At 45.1% G+C, this 14,989-nt stretch overlaps 2 non-coding genes across 2 annotated transcripts; both read left to right on the top strand.

The window, feature by feature from the left end:
- Positions 1-8,996: 8,996 nt before the first annotated feature.
- Positions 8,997-9,078, top strand: trnal-aag (transfer RNA leucine (anticodon AAG)). The gene has a single exon. It is a non-coding gene; the product is annotated as a tRNA-Leu (tRNA).
- Positions 9,079-11,246: 2,168 nt separating this feature from the next.
- Positions 11,247-11,328, top strand: trnal-aag (transfer RNA leucine (anticodon AAG)). Its single transcript has one exon. It is a non-coding gene; the product is annotated as a tRNA-Leu (tRNA).
- The last annotated feature ends 3,661 nt before the right edge of the window (positions 11,329-14,989 follow it).

Raw genomic sequence — 14,989 nt, 5'->3', positions numbered from 1 at the left:
TTTACAACAGTTTTAGCAGTAGTGTTGGAAGTGGGGTAAGCTTCAACCCATCAAGGAAAAGCAAATCAACAATGACCAAAACATAATTATAATGCTGACACCTTTGCAACTCACTGAAGTCTTTAAACATCTTTTGCAGTTGGCATTAGGTGGTCAGAAGTCGACTCACACTTGTCAGAGAACATAGAACATAGAAACTACAGCACAAAACAGGCCCTTTCATCCACAATGTTCTGCCGCGATTTAATCCTAATGTAAACTATAATAACAACCTACACACCCCTCAATTCACTGCTATCCATGGGCAAGTCGAGAAGTTGCTTAAATGTCCCCAATAACTCTGCTTCCACCACTACCACTGGTAACGTATTCCATGCATTCACAGCTCTCTGTGTTAAAACAAAAACTACTTCTGACATCTCCTTTATACCTTCCTCCTAATATCTTCAAACTATGAGTTCTCATACCAGTCAATCTTGTCCTGGAGAAAATACTCTAGCTATTGACTCTATCTATTCCTCTCATTATTTTGTACACCTCTATAAGGTCTCCTCTCTTCCTCCTTCTCTCCAGAGAGATATCCGAGCCTATTCAACATTTTTTCATAAGCCAAGCCCCCCAGTTCAAGCAGAATCCTGGTAAACCTTCTTTGCACCCTCTCCCAAGCCTCTGTATCTTTCTTACAGTAGGGCCACCAGAACTGGACACAATATTTCAAGTATTGCTTCACCAGGGACTTGTAGAGCTGCAGCAAAACCTCATGGCTCTTAAACTCTATCCCCCCGTTGATGAAAGCCAAAACTCCATATGCTTTCTTAACAACCGTATCCACGTGTATTACAACTTTCAGGGATCTATGTACTTGCACATCCAAATCCCTCTATTCCTCCACACTGCCTTAAATCCTATCTTTAATCCTATATTCAGCATTCGAGCTCCACCTTCCAACATGCATCATTTCGCATTTATCCAGGTTGAACACAATCTGCCATTTCTCAGCCCAGCTCTGCATTCTGTCTATGTCGCGCTGCAGCCTACAGTAGCCATTTATACTATCGCTGACACCTCCAAACTTTATGTCATCTGCAAATTTACTAACCCTCCCCTCAACCTACTCATCCAAGTCATTTAAAAAAACCACAAAAAGCAGAGGCCCAAGTACAGAACCCTGGGAGACCCCACTCAGCACTGTCGTCGAGGCAGAATACTTTCTATCTACAGCCACTCTCTGCCTTCTGTCAGCAAGCCAATTCTGTGTATATCTGTTTAATGCCTGGAAACAGAGTGTTGATGGAGGGTTGTCTGTTTATGTCTGATTAATGGTCAGTGATAGGGGGTGGTGCAGGGTTGTGTGTGTTTTTCTGTATATATCTGCTTAATGACAGGAGACAGACTGGTGGTGGTCGAATGCTGTGTGTGTATTTATGTGCATATCTGCTCAATGGAAGGATAACAGGGCAGTGGTGGAGGGTTGTGTGTATGTGTTTCTGTGTATATCTGTTTAATGGCACGAGATAGTGTTGTCCTGGAGGGGTGTGCCTGTGATTCTGTGTATGTCTATTTAAGGGCTGGAGACAGGGTGGTGATGTGTGTGTTTCTGTGTATACCTGTTCAGTGGCAGGAGACAAGGTGGTCATGAAGGGTTGTGTGTGTGATCCTGCATAGACCTGCTCAATGGCAGGAGGCACGTTGTTCATGGAATGTTGTGCTTGTATGTGTGTGTTTCTGCGTGTATCTATTTAATTGCAGGAGATAGGGTGGTGGTGGAGGATTGTGTTTGCATGTGCGTTTTTGTGTATATCTGTTTAAGGGCAGTAGGCAGGGTGGTCGTAGAAGTTTGTGTGTGTATATTTCCGTGTATAACTGATTAATGAGAGGAGACATGGTGGACAAGGAGGTTTGACTGAGTGTGCGTGTGTGTTTCTGTGCATATGTGCTTAATGGCACGAGACAATTTGGTGTGTGTATGTTATTGTGTATATCTGTCCAATGGCAGGAGGCAGGGTGTTCATGGAGTTTTGTGCATGTCGGTGTTTCTGCGTATATCCTGTATAATGGCATGAGACAGGGTGGTGTTGGATTGTAAATGCCTGTGTTTCTGTGTCTAAGTGCTTATTGGTAGGAGACACGTTGGTGGTGGAGGTTTGTGTGTGTGTGTTTCTGTGCATATCTGTAAAATGGCAGGAGACAGAGTGGTGGTGGTGGAGGGGTATGTGTGTGTTTCTGTGTATATCTGTTTAATACCAGGAGACAGAGTGTTGGTGGACGGTTGTCTGTTTGTTTGTTTGTTTTTCTCTGTCTGTCTGTTTAATGCTGGTGTTACGGTCGTGGTGCAGGGATGTGTATGTTTTTCTGTAAGTATCTGCTTAATGACGGGAGACAGACTGGTGGTGGTGGAGGGTTGTGTGTGTCTGTTTCTTTGTGTATCTGATTAATTGCAGGAAACAGTGTGGCGGTGGAGCGTTCTGTATGTATGTGTATTTCTGTGTATATCTGTTTAAGGGCAGGAGACAGGGTGATGGTAGAGGGATGTGTGCGTGTTTCTGTGTATATCTGTTTTATGGGCTGGAGAGAGTGTAGTGGTGGAGGGGTGTGCGTGTGTTTCTGTGTATATATGCTTAATTTCAGGAGACAGGGTGGTGGTGGAGGATGGTGTGTGTGTGTTTTAGTGTATATATGCTTAATTTCACGAGACAGGGTGGTGGTGGAGGGATTTGTATATGTGTTACTGTATATATCTGTTTATGGGTCGGAGATGGGGTGTCATGGAGGTTTGTGTAAGTGTGTGTGTTTCTGTGTATATCTGTTTAAGGACTGGTGACAGGGTGGTGGTGGAGGGTTGTGTGTGTATTTCTGTATATCTCTGCTTAATAATAGGAGAACAAGGTGGTGTTGGAGGATTGTGTGTGTGTTTCTGTGCATAACTGTTTAATAGCCGGAGACAGGGTGGTGCTGGAGTTTTGTGTGTGTATTTCTGTACATATCTGTTTAATTACAGGAGACAGGTGGAGGGTTGCGTGTGTGTTTCTATGTATACCTGCTCAATGACAGGAGACAATTTGGGTGTCAAGGATTGTGTGTGCGTGTGTGTGTGTTCCTGTGTATATCTGTTTAATGGCAGAAAACAATGTGGTGGTGAAGGGGTTTGTGTGTGTTTCTGTGTATATCAGTTTAATTGCAGGAGACAGCGTGGTGGTGAAGGGTTGTGTGTGTGTGTTCCTGTGTATGTCTATTTAATGGCAAGAGACTGGGGGATGGTGTCGAGATGTGTGTGTGTTTCTTTTTATACCTGTTTAATTGCCGGTGAGTGTGTGATGGTAGACCATTGTGTGTGTGAGTGTGTGTGCGTGTGTTTCTGTGCAGATCTGTGTAATGGCAGGAGACAGTGTGTTCGTGAATGATTGTGTGTGTGTTTCTGGGTATATTTGTTTAATGGCAGAAAACAATGTGGTAGTGAATAGTTATGTGTGTGTGTGTTTCTGTTATATTTGTTTAATGGCAGGAGACAGGAAGGTGTTTTAGAGATTTGTGTGTGTTTCTGTGTATATCTGCTTATTGTTCGGAGGCAAGGTGTTGGTGCAGGGTTGTGTGTTTATGTGCTTCAGTATATATAGACAATACACAAAAGACAATAGATGCACGAGTAGGCCATTCTGCCCTTCGAGCCTGCACCGCCATTCAATATGATCATGGCTGATCATTCCTAATCAGTATCCTGTTCCAGCCTTATCTCCATACCCCTTGACTCCACTATCTGTAAGAGCTCTATCCGATTCTTTCTTAAATGAATCCAGAGACTGGGCCTCCACTGCCCTCTGGGGCAGAGCATTCCACACAGCCACCACTCTCTGGGTGAAGTAGTTTCACCTCATCTCTCTCCTAAATGGTCTACCCCGTATTTTTAAGTTGTGTCCTCTGGTTCGGCACTCCCCCATCAACGGAAATATGTTCCCTCCTGCCAGAGTGTCCAGTCCTTTCATAATCCTATACGTTTCAATCAGATCCCCTCTCAGTCTTCTAAACTCAAGGGTATACAAGCCCAGTCGCTTCAGTCTTTCTGTGTAAGGCAATCCTGCCATTCCAGGAATTGACCTCGTGAACCTACGCTGCACTCCCTCAATAGCCAGAATGTCTTTCCTCAAATTTGGAGACCAGAACTGTACACAATACTCCAGGTGTGGTCTCACCAGGGCCCTGTACAGCTGCAGAAGCACCTCTTTGCTTCTATACTCAATCCCTCTTGTTATGAAGGCCAGCATGCTGTCAGCCTTCTTCACGACCTGCTGTACCTGCATGCTTGCCTTCATTGACTGGTGGACAAGAACACCCAGATATCTGCTTGAGAGCATGAGGCAACGTGGCGGTGGAGGCTTGTGTTTTGTGTTTTAATCTATATCTGATTAGTGGCAAGAAACAGGGTTTTGGTGGAGAGTTGTGTGTGTTTCTGTGTATATCTACTTAATGGAAGGAGACAGTGTGATGATGGAGGGTTGTGTGTGTTTCTACATATATCTGCTTATTGGCAGGAGACAGGGTAGTGGTGGAAGGTTGTGTGCTGGTGTTTCTGTCTATAACAGTTTAATAACAGGAGACATGTATTGGTGCAGGTTGGTGTGCATGTTTTTCTGCATTTTACGTGAACCGTGCAATTTGCTGCAGAGACATTCACACCTTGACACGAGCCACAATGACAATAACTGAGTTGGAAACGTGTTGGAACTGAGTTGGAAGAGTGTCTTTTTTTTAACGTTTTCAAGATGTCACTTACAGCAACGCGCTGTTGGAAACAGAAAGGTGAAAGGTACAATGGCTTCAACTTTCAGTGCTGAATGCCACTGAGCCGCAGGAGGGGCGACTGTGGCTTGTTTCTGCAGTGTAGCAGTCATCACGTTCGCCTGACGCGCGAAACGTCCCCAGTTCGAAAGTGGGCACAAACTGCTTTGTACTACAACTGCAGCATTTGACATAGTCAATAACCGAGTTTCCTTGCTTGCTTTCCCATTTGCAAACCTGCCTTCGAATTTGCTAGAACAAATCTGCTCTCGAAGTGAACTGCAATACAATCCCATTCAAATATTGTGGAAAAAATTGTAAATGATGATATGCCTTCAGTTTGAGAGTGTAGTTACACACTTCTGATGCTTCCACGAAGAATTACCGCATTTACATTCCTTGCGCAGGCGGCCCGGTTCAAAGACAGGGAAGAAGCGGATGCGCTGGTGTCACAGTGCACCACGGATTCCTCAACTGGTCTGTCTGTATTCTCACGCACTCACAGATACATTTGTAGCTGAATCCAGTCTGAGAAGATAGACTCAGTTTACCGGTGATTTTTGTCTGGATTGATGGGCTATCGTTAACTGCTGAGAAATTGATATTGTAGACGGGCACATCCCAGCAGCTGTGCGAGTCGGAGAGGGATCATTCAACCCTTTTCACGTCAGTTTGAATCTGTTGTTATGCAGGAACACAATTGGAAGTGCAAGAAAAGGAAAACGCGGACGTGCTGGTAGTGTGGCCGTGCGGTCTAAGGCGCTGGATTAAGGCTCCAGTCTCGACAGAGGCGTGGGTTCGAATCCCACCGCTGCCATTTCTGCTGAACAGCTCCAAACCATTTTTTTGGTTTAAATGCTGCTTCAATCCCTGCCTCATTTCTGTTTAAAACAGAAGAAAAATGAGTTTGCTTCCCGGGGAATTGACTGCGGTGTGGAAAAGTGCCGAATTTTCCAAAGTGTCTGTGCTGTCGTGATCGTGTTCGCTTCCCGCACGGAAAATCGCCAGCAGCTCTACTGTTGCTTTCTGTTCCAGGCAAGTTGAGCTTTTACTGGAACCGAATGGAGACTGTTATTTCATCGTTGTTGTGAAACAGAGTCCTACGGTGACTCGACTCGTCGTTATTTGGTTTTCTGGCCAATGAGAAAATCGTTCCAATGTATTTCGATGTCATATGTTATTGAATTTCTCCCACTTCAGTCATTTCCGCCCTGGAGTCATCGGAAGGGAAAGGTAATCTAATCGAGACTGTGATTGGTGAAATTCACTTTTTATGGTCCATTCTTATTATGTTCTTTCTTTGTCTCTTTGCAGCATTGTCTGGGAAGTGGTGGTGCACTCAGGCTCCAGTATGTTTGAAAGAGAATTTTGGAATTGCCCTGTTCTTAGTTGTGTGATTACTTTATGGCTCATGCCCCCGGACTGTCTCACATTTAGCATTCATGCTCGCTGTGTCTGAAAATGCATTTGGTTTTCCAGTTTTGTTTGTGTTCCGTGTTAAGTGCTTTCTGTTTTGCGATTCGCTCAATACATTACGAATTAACAGGGTTTCCGAGGTAACTTCCAGCTGCAAAAATCCTCAACTGAGAATCTGGGAAACTTTCACGGAGTATGGTCAGTCGGAGCAAAAGTAAGGAAGTCGTTCGTTTCTGCAGTGTTTCACAATGCTACCTTTCCCGTGAGCAGTCGAACAGACTAAATGATTTTGCCACAGACTGCGACGGTAAGCTCCGCAAAAACGTAATTCTTTAAAGCAGGTGTAAGCAACACAACGTTATTGGCGTACACCGCGTGGAAACAGACACTTCGGTGTATCTCGTCCATGCTCACCACATCGCCAAAAATTACACAAGTCCCATTAAGTCGCTAGTATTAAGGTGCGCCCCGAGATCTAAGCCACGTTGGAACTGAAACGGAGGAATCGACAGAGAGGCGACAGAATGACATCGCATCCATTTGGTTTTCTTTAAATCACTGACGAGCAGGAAAATGGAAACGGGGAGGGCGAGTGGGGAAGTGAGGCAGTTGCAGCTCTGGAGAACGTCCTTCTTTGTGATTCACTCAGCAACCAGAGACGTGACGGTGACTCAGGCGTGAGAGCTCTTCACATCGTGAACAAAAAGCAATCAAGGGCAGTTAGCACCTCTTCCGGAGTGGGGGTGGGGTGAGGTAATTACCTTTTGACTTCTGTTACCATGTTCAGAAACTGCCTTTTGGATTGAGGTGAACAGAAACTGCATTTCTAAAAAGCAACATGGAACTTGTTAAACTTTATTGAGTCGCTTTTTTTAATCGATTCACACACAGGTTATTTCATCGTTGTTGTGAAACAGAGTCCTACGGTGACTCGACTCGTCGTTATTTGGTTTTCTGGCCAATGAGAAAATCGTTCCAATGTATTTCGATGTCATATGTTATTGAATTTCTCCCACTTCAGTCATTTCCGTCCTGGAGTCATCGGAAGGGAAAGGTAATCCAATCGAGACTGTGATTGGTGAAATTCACTTTTTATGGCCCATTCTTATTATGTTCTTTCTTTGTCTCTTTGCAGCATTGTCTGGGAAGTGGTGGTGCACTCAGGCTCCAGTATGTTTGAAAGAGTATTTTGGAATTGCCCTGTTCTTAGTTGTGTGATTACTTTATGGCTCATGCCCCCGGACTGTCTCACATTTAGCATTCATGCTCGCTGTGTCTGAAAATGCATTTGGTTTTCCAGTTTTGTTTGTGTTCCGTGTTAAGTGCTTTCTGTTTTGCGATTCGCTCAATACATTACGAATTAACAGGGTTTCCGAGGTAACTTCCAGCTGCAAAAATCCTCAACTGAGAATCTGGGAAACTTTCACGGAGTATGGTCAGTCGGAGCAAAAGTAAGGAAGTCGTTCGTTTCTGCAGTGTTTCACAATGCTACCTTTCCCGTGAGCAGTCGAACAGACTAAATGATTTTGCCACAGACTGCGACGGTAAGCTCCGCAAAAACGTAATTCTTTAAAGCAGGTGTAAGCAACACAACGTTATTGGGGTACACCGCGTGGAAACAGACACTTCGGTGTATCTCGTCCATGCTCACCACATCGCCAAAAATTACACAAGTCCCATTAAGTCGCTAGTATTAAGGTGCGCCCCGAGATCTAAGCCACGTTGGAACTGAAACGGAGGAATCGACAGAGAGGCGACAGAATGACATCGCATCCATTTGGTTTTCTTTAAATCACTGACGAGCAGGAAAATGGAAACGGGGAGGGCGAGTGGGGAAGTGAGGCAGTTGCAGCTCTGGAGAACGTCCTTCTTTGTGATTCACTCAGCAACCAGAGACGTGACGGTGACTCAGGCGTGAGAGCTCTTCACATCGTGAACAAAAAGCAATCAAGGGCAGTTAGCACCTCTTCCGGAGTGGGGGTGGGGTGAGGTAATTACCTTTTGACTTCTGTTACCATGTTCAGAAACTGCCTTTTGGATTGAGGTGAACAGAAACTGCATTTCTAAAAAGCAACATGGAACTTGTTAAACTTTATTGAGTCGCTTTTTCTCATCGATTCCCACACAGGTTTCCAACTCAGTTGGTATCGATGAGGCTCATGTCCAGGTGTGATCATCTCTGCAGCAAATTGCACGGTTAAGGTAAAAGGCAAGGAAAGTGGCATCTCGAACCGGCCCCGAGGTCAGACCTTCCTCACAATGTAATCTGTCATTCTCGGATTGTAATGCTACCTCCGGTTTTAGGGTGGAACATTCTTTGGGAACCTTATTCTGCAAAACAGACACAGTGACTGAAACTATGCTGCACGGTATGATTTGGGACACGGCCTGCTCAGCTTTGTGCATTTTCCCTGTAGTCCGGTGTGTTTCATGTTCCGTGTCACCGTGAAAGTTGTCCTGTTTCGAACAATGGGTGAAATCATTGAGCAAAGCAAGAATCGAAACTGCAGTAATGTCAAGTAGCTCATGGTAATTTGACCCAATCATAACCGATCATATATTCTCACGCACTCACAGATACATTTGTAGCTGAATCCAGTCTGAGAAGATAGACTCAGCTTACCAGTGATTTTTGTCTGGATTGATGGGCTATCGTTAACTGCTGAGAAATTGATATTGTAGACGCGCACATCCCAGCAGCTGTGCGAGTCGGAGAGGGATCATGGAACCCTTTTCACGTGAGTTTGCATCTGTTGTTATGCAGGAACACAATTGGAAGTGCAAGAAAATGGAATCTCGGGCGTGTTGGTAGTGTGGCCGAGCGGTCTAAGGCGCTGGATTAAGGCTCCAGTCTCAACAGAGGCGTGGGTTCGAATCCCACCGCTGCCATTTCTGCTGAACAGCTCCAACGGAACAGCTGGTTTAAATGCTGTTTCAATCCCTGCCTCATTTCTGTTAAAAACAGAAGAAAAATGAGTTTGCTTCCCAGGGAATTGACTGCGGTGTGGGAAAGTGCCAAATTTTCCAAAGTGTCTCTGCTGTCATGATCGTGTTCGCTTCCCGCGCGGAAAATCGCCAGCAGCTCTACTGTTGCTTTCTGTTCCAGGCAAGTTGAGCTTTTACTGGAACCGAATGGAGACTGTTATTTCATCGTTGTTGCGAAACAGACTCCTCCGGTGACTCGACTCGTCGTTATTTGGTTTTCTGGCCAATGAGAAAATCGTTCATATGTATTTCGATGTCATATGTTATTGAATTTCTCCCACTTCCTTCATTTCCGTCCTGCAGTCATCGGAAGGGAAAGGTAATCTAATCGAGACTGTGATTGGTGAAATTCACTTTTTATGGTCCATTCTTATTATGTTCTTTCTTTGTCTCTTTGCAGCATTGTCTGGGAAGTGGTGGTGCACTCAGGCTCCAGTATGTTTGAAAGAGAATTTTGGAATTGCCCTGTTCTTAGTTGTGTGATTACTTTATGGCTCATGCCCCCGGACTGTCTCACATTTAGCATTCATGCTCGCTGTGTCTGAAAATGCATTTGGTTTTCCAGTTTTGTTTGTGTTCCGTGTTAAGTGCTTTCTGTTTTGCGATTCGCTCAATACATTACGAATTAACAGGGTTTCCGAGGTAACTTCCAGCTGCAAAAATCCTCAACTGAGAATCTGGGAAACTTTCACGGAGTATGGTCAGTCGGAGCAAAAGTAAGGAAGTCGTTCGTTTCTGCAGTGTTTCACAATGCTACCTTTCCCGTGAGCAGTCGAACAGACTAAATGATTTTGCCACAGACTGCGACGGTAAGCTCCGCAAAAACGTAATTCTTTAAAGCAGGTGTAAGCAACACAACGTTATTGGGGTACACCGCGTGGAAACAGACACTTCGGTGTATCTCGTCCATGCTCACCACATCGCCAAAAATTACACAAGTCCCATTAAGTCGCTAGTATTAAGGTGCGCCCCGAGATCTAAGCCACGTTGGAACTGAAACGGAGGAATCGACAGAGAGGCGACAGAATGACATCGCATCCATTTGGTTTTCTTTAAATCACTGACGAGCAGGAAAATGGAAACGGGGAGGGCGAGTGGGGAAGTGAGGCAGTTGCAGCTCTGGAGAACGTCCTTCTTTGTGATTCACTCAGCAACCAGAGACGTGACGGTGACTCAGGCGTGAGAGCTCTTCACATCGTGAACAAAAAGCAATCAAGGGCAGTTAGCACCTCTTCCGGAGTGGGGGTGGGGTGAGGTAATTACCTTTTGACTTCTGTTACCATGTTCAGAAACTGCCTTTTGGATTGAGGTGAACAGAAACTGCATTTCTAAAAAGCAACATGGAACTTGTTAAACTTTATTGAGTCGCTTTTTCTCATCGATTCCCACACAGGTTTCCAACTCAGTTGGTATCGATGAGGCTCATGTCCAGGTGTGATAATCTCTGCAGCAAATTGCACGGTTAAGGTAAAAGGCAAGGAAAGTGGCATCTCGAACCGGCCCCGAGGTCAGACCTTCCTCACAATGTAATCTGTCATTCTCGGATTGTAATGCTACCTCCGGTTTTAGGGTGGAACATTCTTTGGGAACCTTATTCTGCAAAACAGACACAGTGACTGAAACTATGCTGCACGGTATGATTTGGGACACGGCCTGCTCAGCTTTGTGCATTTTCCCTGTAGTCCGGTGTGTTTCATGTTCCGTGTCACCGTGAAAGTTGTCCTGTTTCGAACAATGGGTGAAATCATTGAGCAAAGCAAGAATCGAAACTGCAGTAATGTCAAGTAGCTCATGGTAATTTGACCCAATCATAACCGATCATATATTCTCACGCACTCACAGATACATTTGTAGCTGAATCCAGTCTGAGAAGATAGACTCAGCTTACCAGTGATTTTTGTCTGGATTGATGGGCTATCGTTAACTGCTGAGAAATTGATATTGTAGACGCGCACATCCCAGCAGCTGTGCGAGTCGGAGAGGGATCATGGAACCCTTTTCACGTGAGTTTGCATCTGTTGTTATGCAGGAACACAATTGGAAGTGCAAGAAAATGGAATCTCGGGCGTGTTGGTAGTGTGGCCGAGCGGTCTAAGGCGCTGGATTAAGGCTCCAGTCTCAACAGAGGCGTGGGTTCGAATCCCACCGCTGCCATTTCTGCTGAACAGCTCCAACGGAATAGCTGGTTTAAATGCTGTTTCAATCCCTGCCTCATTTCTGTTAAAAACAGAAGAAAAATGAGTTTGCTTCCCAGGGAATTGACTGCGGTGTGTGAAAGTGCCAAATTTTCCAAAGTGTCTCTGCTGTCATGATCGTGTTCGCTTCCCGCGCGGAAAATCGCCAGCAGCTCTACTGTTGCTTTCTGTTCCAGGCAAGTTGAGCTTTTACTGGAACCGAATGGAGACTGTTATTTCATCGTTGTTGCGAAACAGACTCCTCCGGTGACTCGACTCGTCGTTATTTGGTTTTCTGGCCAATGAGAAAATCGTTCATATGTATTTCGATGTCATATGTTATTGAATTTCTCCCACTTCCTTCATTTCCGTCCTGCAGTCATCGGAAGGGAAAGGTAATCTAATCGAGACTGTGATTGGTGAAATTCACTTTTTATGGTCCATTCTTATTATGTTCTTTCTTTGTCTCTTTGCAGCATTGTCTGGGAAGTGGTGGTGCACTCAGGCTCCAGTATGTTTGAAAGAGAATTTTGGAATTGCCCTGTTCTTAGTTGTGTGATTACTTTATGGCTCATGCCCCCGGACTGTCTCACATTTAGCATTCATGCTCGCTGTGTCTGAAAATGCATTTGGTTTTCCAGTTTTGTTTGTGTTCCGTGTTAAGTGCTTTCTGTTTTGCGATTCGCTCAATACATTACGAATTAACAGGGTTTCCGAGGTAACTTCCAGCTGCAAAAATCCTCAACTGAGAATCTGGGAAACTTTCACGGAGTATGGTCAGTCGGAGCAAAAGTAAGGAAGTCGTTCGTTTCTGCAGTGTTTCACAATGCTACCTTTCCCGTGAGCAGTCGAACAGACTAAATGATTTTGCCACAGACTGCGACGGTAAGCTCCGCAAAAACGTAATTCTTTAAAGCAGGTGTAAGCAACACAACGTTATTGGGGTACACCGCGTGGAAACAGACACTTCGGTGTATCTCGTCCATGCTCACCACATCGCCAAAAATTACACAAGTCCCATTAAGTCGCTAGTATTAAGGTGCGCCCCGAGATCTAAGCCACGTTGGAACTGAAACGGAGGAATCGACAGAGAGGCGACAGAATGACATCGCATCCATTTGGTTTTCTTTAAATCACTGACGAGCAGGAAAATGGAAACGGGGAGGGCGAGTGGGGAAGTGAGGCAGTTGCAGCTCTGGAGAACGTCCTTCTTTGTGATTCACTCAGCAACCAGAGACGTGACGGTGACTCAGGCGTGAGAGCTCTTCACATCGTGAACAAAAAGCAATCAAGGGCAGTTAGCACCTCTTCCGGAGTGGGGGTGGGGTGAGGTAATTACCTTTTGACTTCTGTTACCATGTTCAGAAACTGCCTTTTGGATTGAGGTGAACAGAAACTGCATTTCTAAAAAGCAACATGGAACTTGTTAAACTTTATTGAGTCGCTTTTTCTCATCGATTCCCACACAGGTTTCCAACTCAGTTGGTATCGATGAGGCTCATGTCCAGGTGTGATAATCTCTGCAGCAAATTGCACGGTTAAGGTAAAAGGCAAGGAAAGTGGCATCTCGAACCGGCCCCGAGGTCAGACCTTCCTCACAATGTAATCTGTCGTTCTCGGATTGTAATGCTACCTCCGGTTTTAGGGTGGAACATTCTTTGGGAACCTTATTCTGCAAAACAGACACAGTGACTGAAACTATGCTGCACGGTATGATTTGGGACACGGCCTGCTCAGCTTTGTGCATTTTCCCTGTAGTCCGGTGTGTTTCATGTTCCGTGTAAACGTGAAAGTTGTCCTGTTTCGAGCAATGGATGAAATCATTTAGCAAAGCAAGAATCGAAATTGCAGTAATGTCAAGTAGCTCATGGTAATTTGACCCAATCATAACCGATCATATATTCTCACGCACTCACAGATACATTTGTAGCTGAATCCAGTCTGAGAAGATAGACTCAGTTTACCGGTGATTTTTGTCTGGATTGATGGGCTATCGTTAACTGCTGAGAAATTGATATTGTAGACGGGCACATCCCAGCAGCTGTGCGAGTCGGAGAGGGATCATTCAACCCTTTTCACGTCAGTTTGAATCTGTTGTTATGCAGGAACACAATTGGAAGTGCAAGAAAATGAAATCGCGGACGTGCTGGTAGTGTGGGCGTGCGGTCTAAGGCGCTGGATTAAGGCTCCAGTCTCGACAGAGGCGTGGGTTCGAATCCCACCGCTGCCATTTCTGCTGAACAGCTCCAAACCATTTTTTTGGTTTAAATGCTGCTTCAATCCCTGCCTCATTTCTGTTTAAAACAGAAGAAAAATGAGTTTGCTTCCCGGGGAATTGACTGCGGTGTGGAAAAGTGCCGAATTTTCCAAAGTGTCTGTGCTGTCGTGATCGTGTTCGCTTCCCGCACGGAAAATCGCCAGCAGCTCTACTGTTGCTTTCTGTTCCAGGCAAGTTGAGCTTTTACTGGAACCGAATGGAGACTGTTATTTCATCGTTGTTGTGAAACAGAGTCCTACGGTGACTCGACTCGTCGTTATTTGGTTTTCTGGCCAATGAGAAAATCGTTCCAATGTATTTCGATGTCATATGTTATTGAATTTCTCCCACTTCAGTCATTTCCGTCCTGGAGTCATCGGAAGGGAAAGGTAATCCAATCGAGACTGTGATTGGTGAAATTCACTTTTTATGGCCCATTCTTATTATGTTCTTTCTTTGTCTCTTTGCAGCATTGTCTGGGAAGTGGTGGTGCACTCAGGCTCCAGTATGTTTGAAAGAGTATTTTGGAATTGCCCTGTTCTTAGTTGTGTGATTACTTTATGGCTCATGCCCCCGGACTGTCTCACATTTAGCATTCATGCTCGCTGTGTCTGAAAATGCATTTGGTTTTCCAGTTTTGTTTGTGTTCCGTGTTAAGTGCTTTCTGTTTTGCGATTCGCTCAATACATTACGAATTAACAGGGTTTCCGAGGTAACTTCCAGCTGCAAAAATCCTCAACTGAGAATCTGGGAAACTTTCACGGAGTATGGTCAGTCGGAGCAAAAGTAAGGAAGTCGTTCGTTTCTGCAGTGTTTCACAATGCTACCTTTCCCGTGAGCAGTCGAACAGACTAAATGATTTTGCCACAGACTGCGACGGTAAGCTCCGCAAAAACGTAATTCTTTAAAGCAGGTGTAAGCAACACAACGTTATTGGGGTACACCGCGTGGAAACAGACACTTCGGTGTATCTCGTCCATGCTCACCACATCGCCAAAAATTACACAAGTCCCATTAAGTCGCTAGTATTAAGGTGCGCCCCGAGATCTAAGCCACGTTGGAACTGAAACGGAGGAATCGACAGAGAGGCGACAGAATGACATCGCATCCATTTGGTTTTCTTTAAATCACTGACGAGCAGGAAAATGGAAACGGGGAGGGCGAGTGGGGAAGTGAGGCAGTTGCAGCTCTGGAGAACGTCCTTCTTTGTGATTCACTCAGCAACCAGAGACGTGACGGTGACTCAGGCGTGAGAGCTCTTCACATCGTGAACAAAAAGCAATCAAGGGCAGTTAGCACCTCTTCCGGAGTGGGGGTGTGGTGAGGTAATTACCTTTTGACTTCTGTTACCATGTTCAGAAACTGCCTTTTGGATTGAGGTGAA

The sequence above is a fragment of the Chiloscyllium punctatum genome, chromosome 18 (assembly GCF_047496795.1).
Source record: "Chiloscyllium punctatum isolate Juve2018m chromosome 18, sChiPun1.3, whole genome shotgun sequence".
In the NCBI taxonomy this organism is placed as follows: Eukaryota; Metazoa; Chordata; class Chondrichthyes; order Orectolobiformes; family Hemiscylliidae; genus Chiloscyllium; species Chiloscyllium punctatum.
Note: the sequence above shows the minus strand (reverse complement) of the source record. Positions and strands in the feature narration are given on the sequence as shown.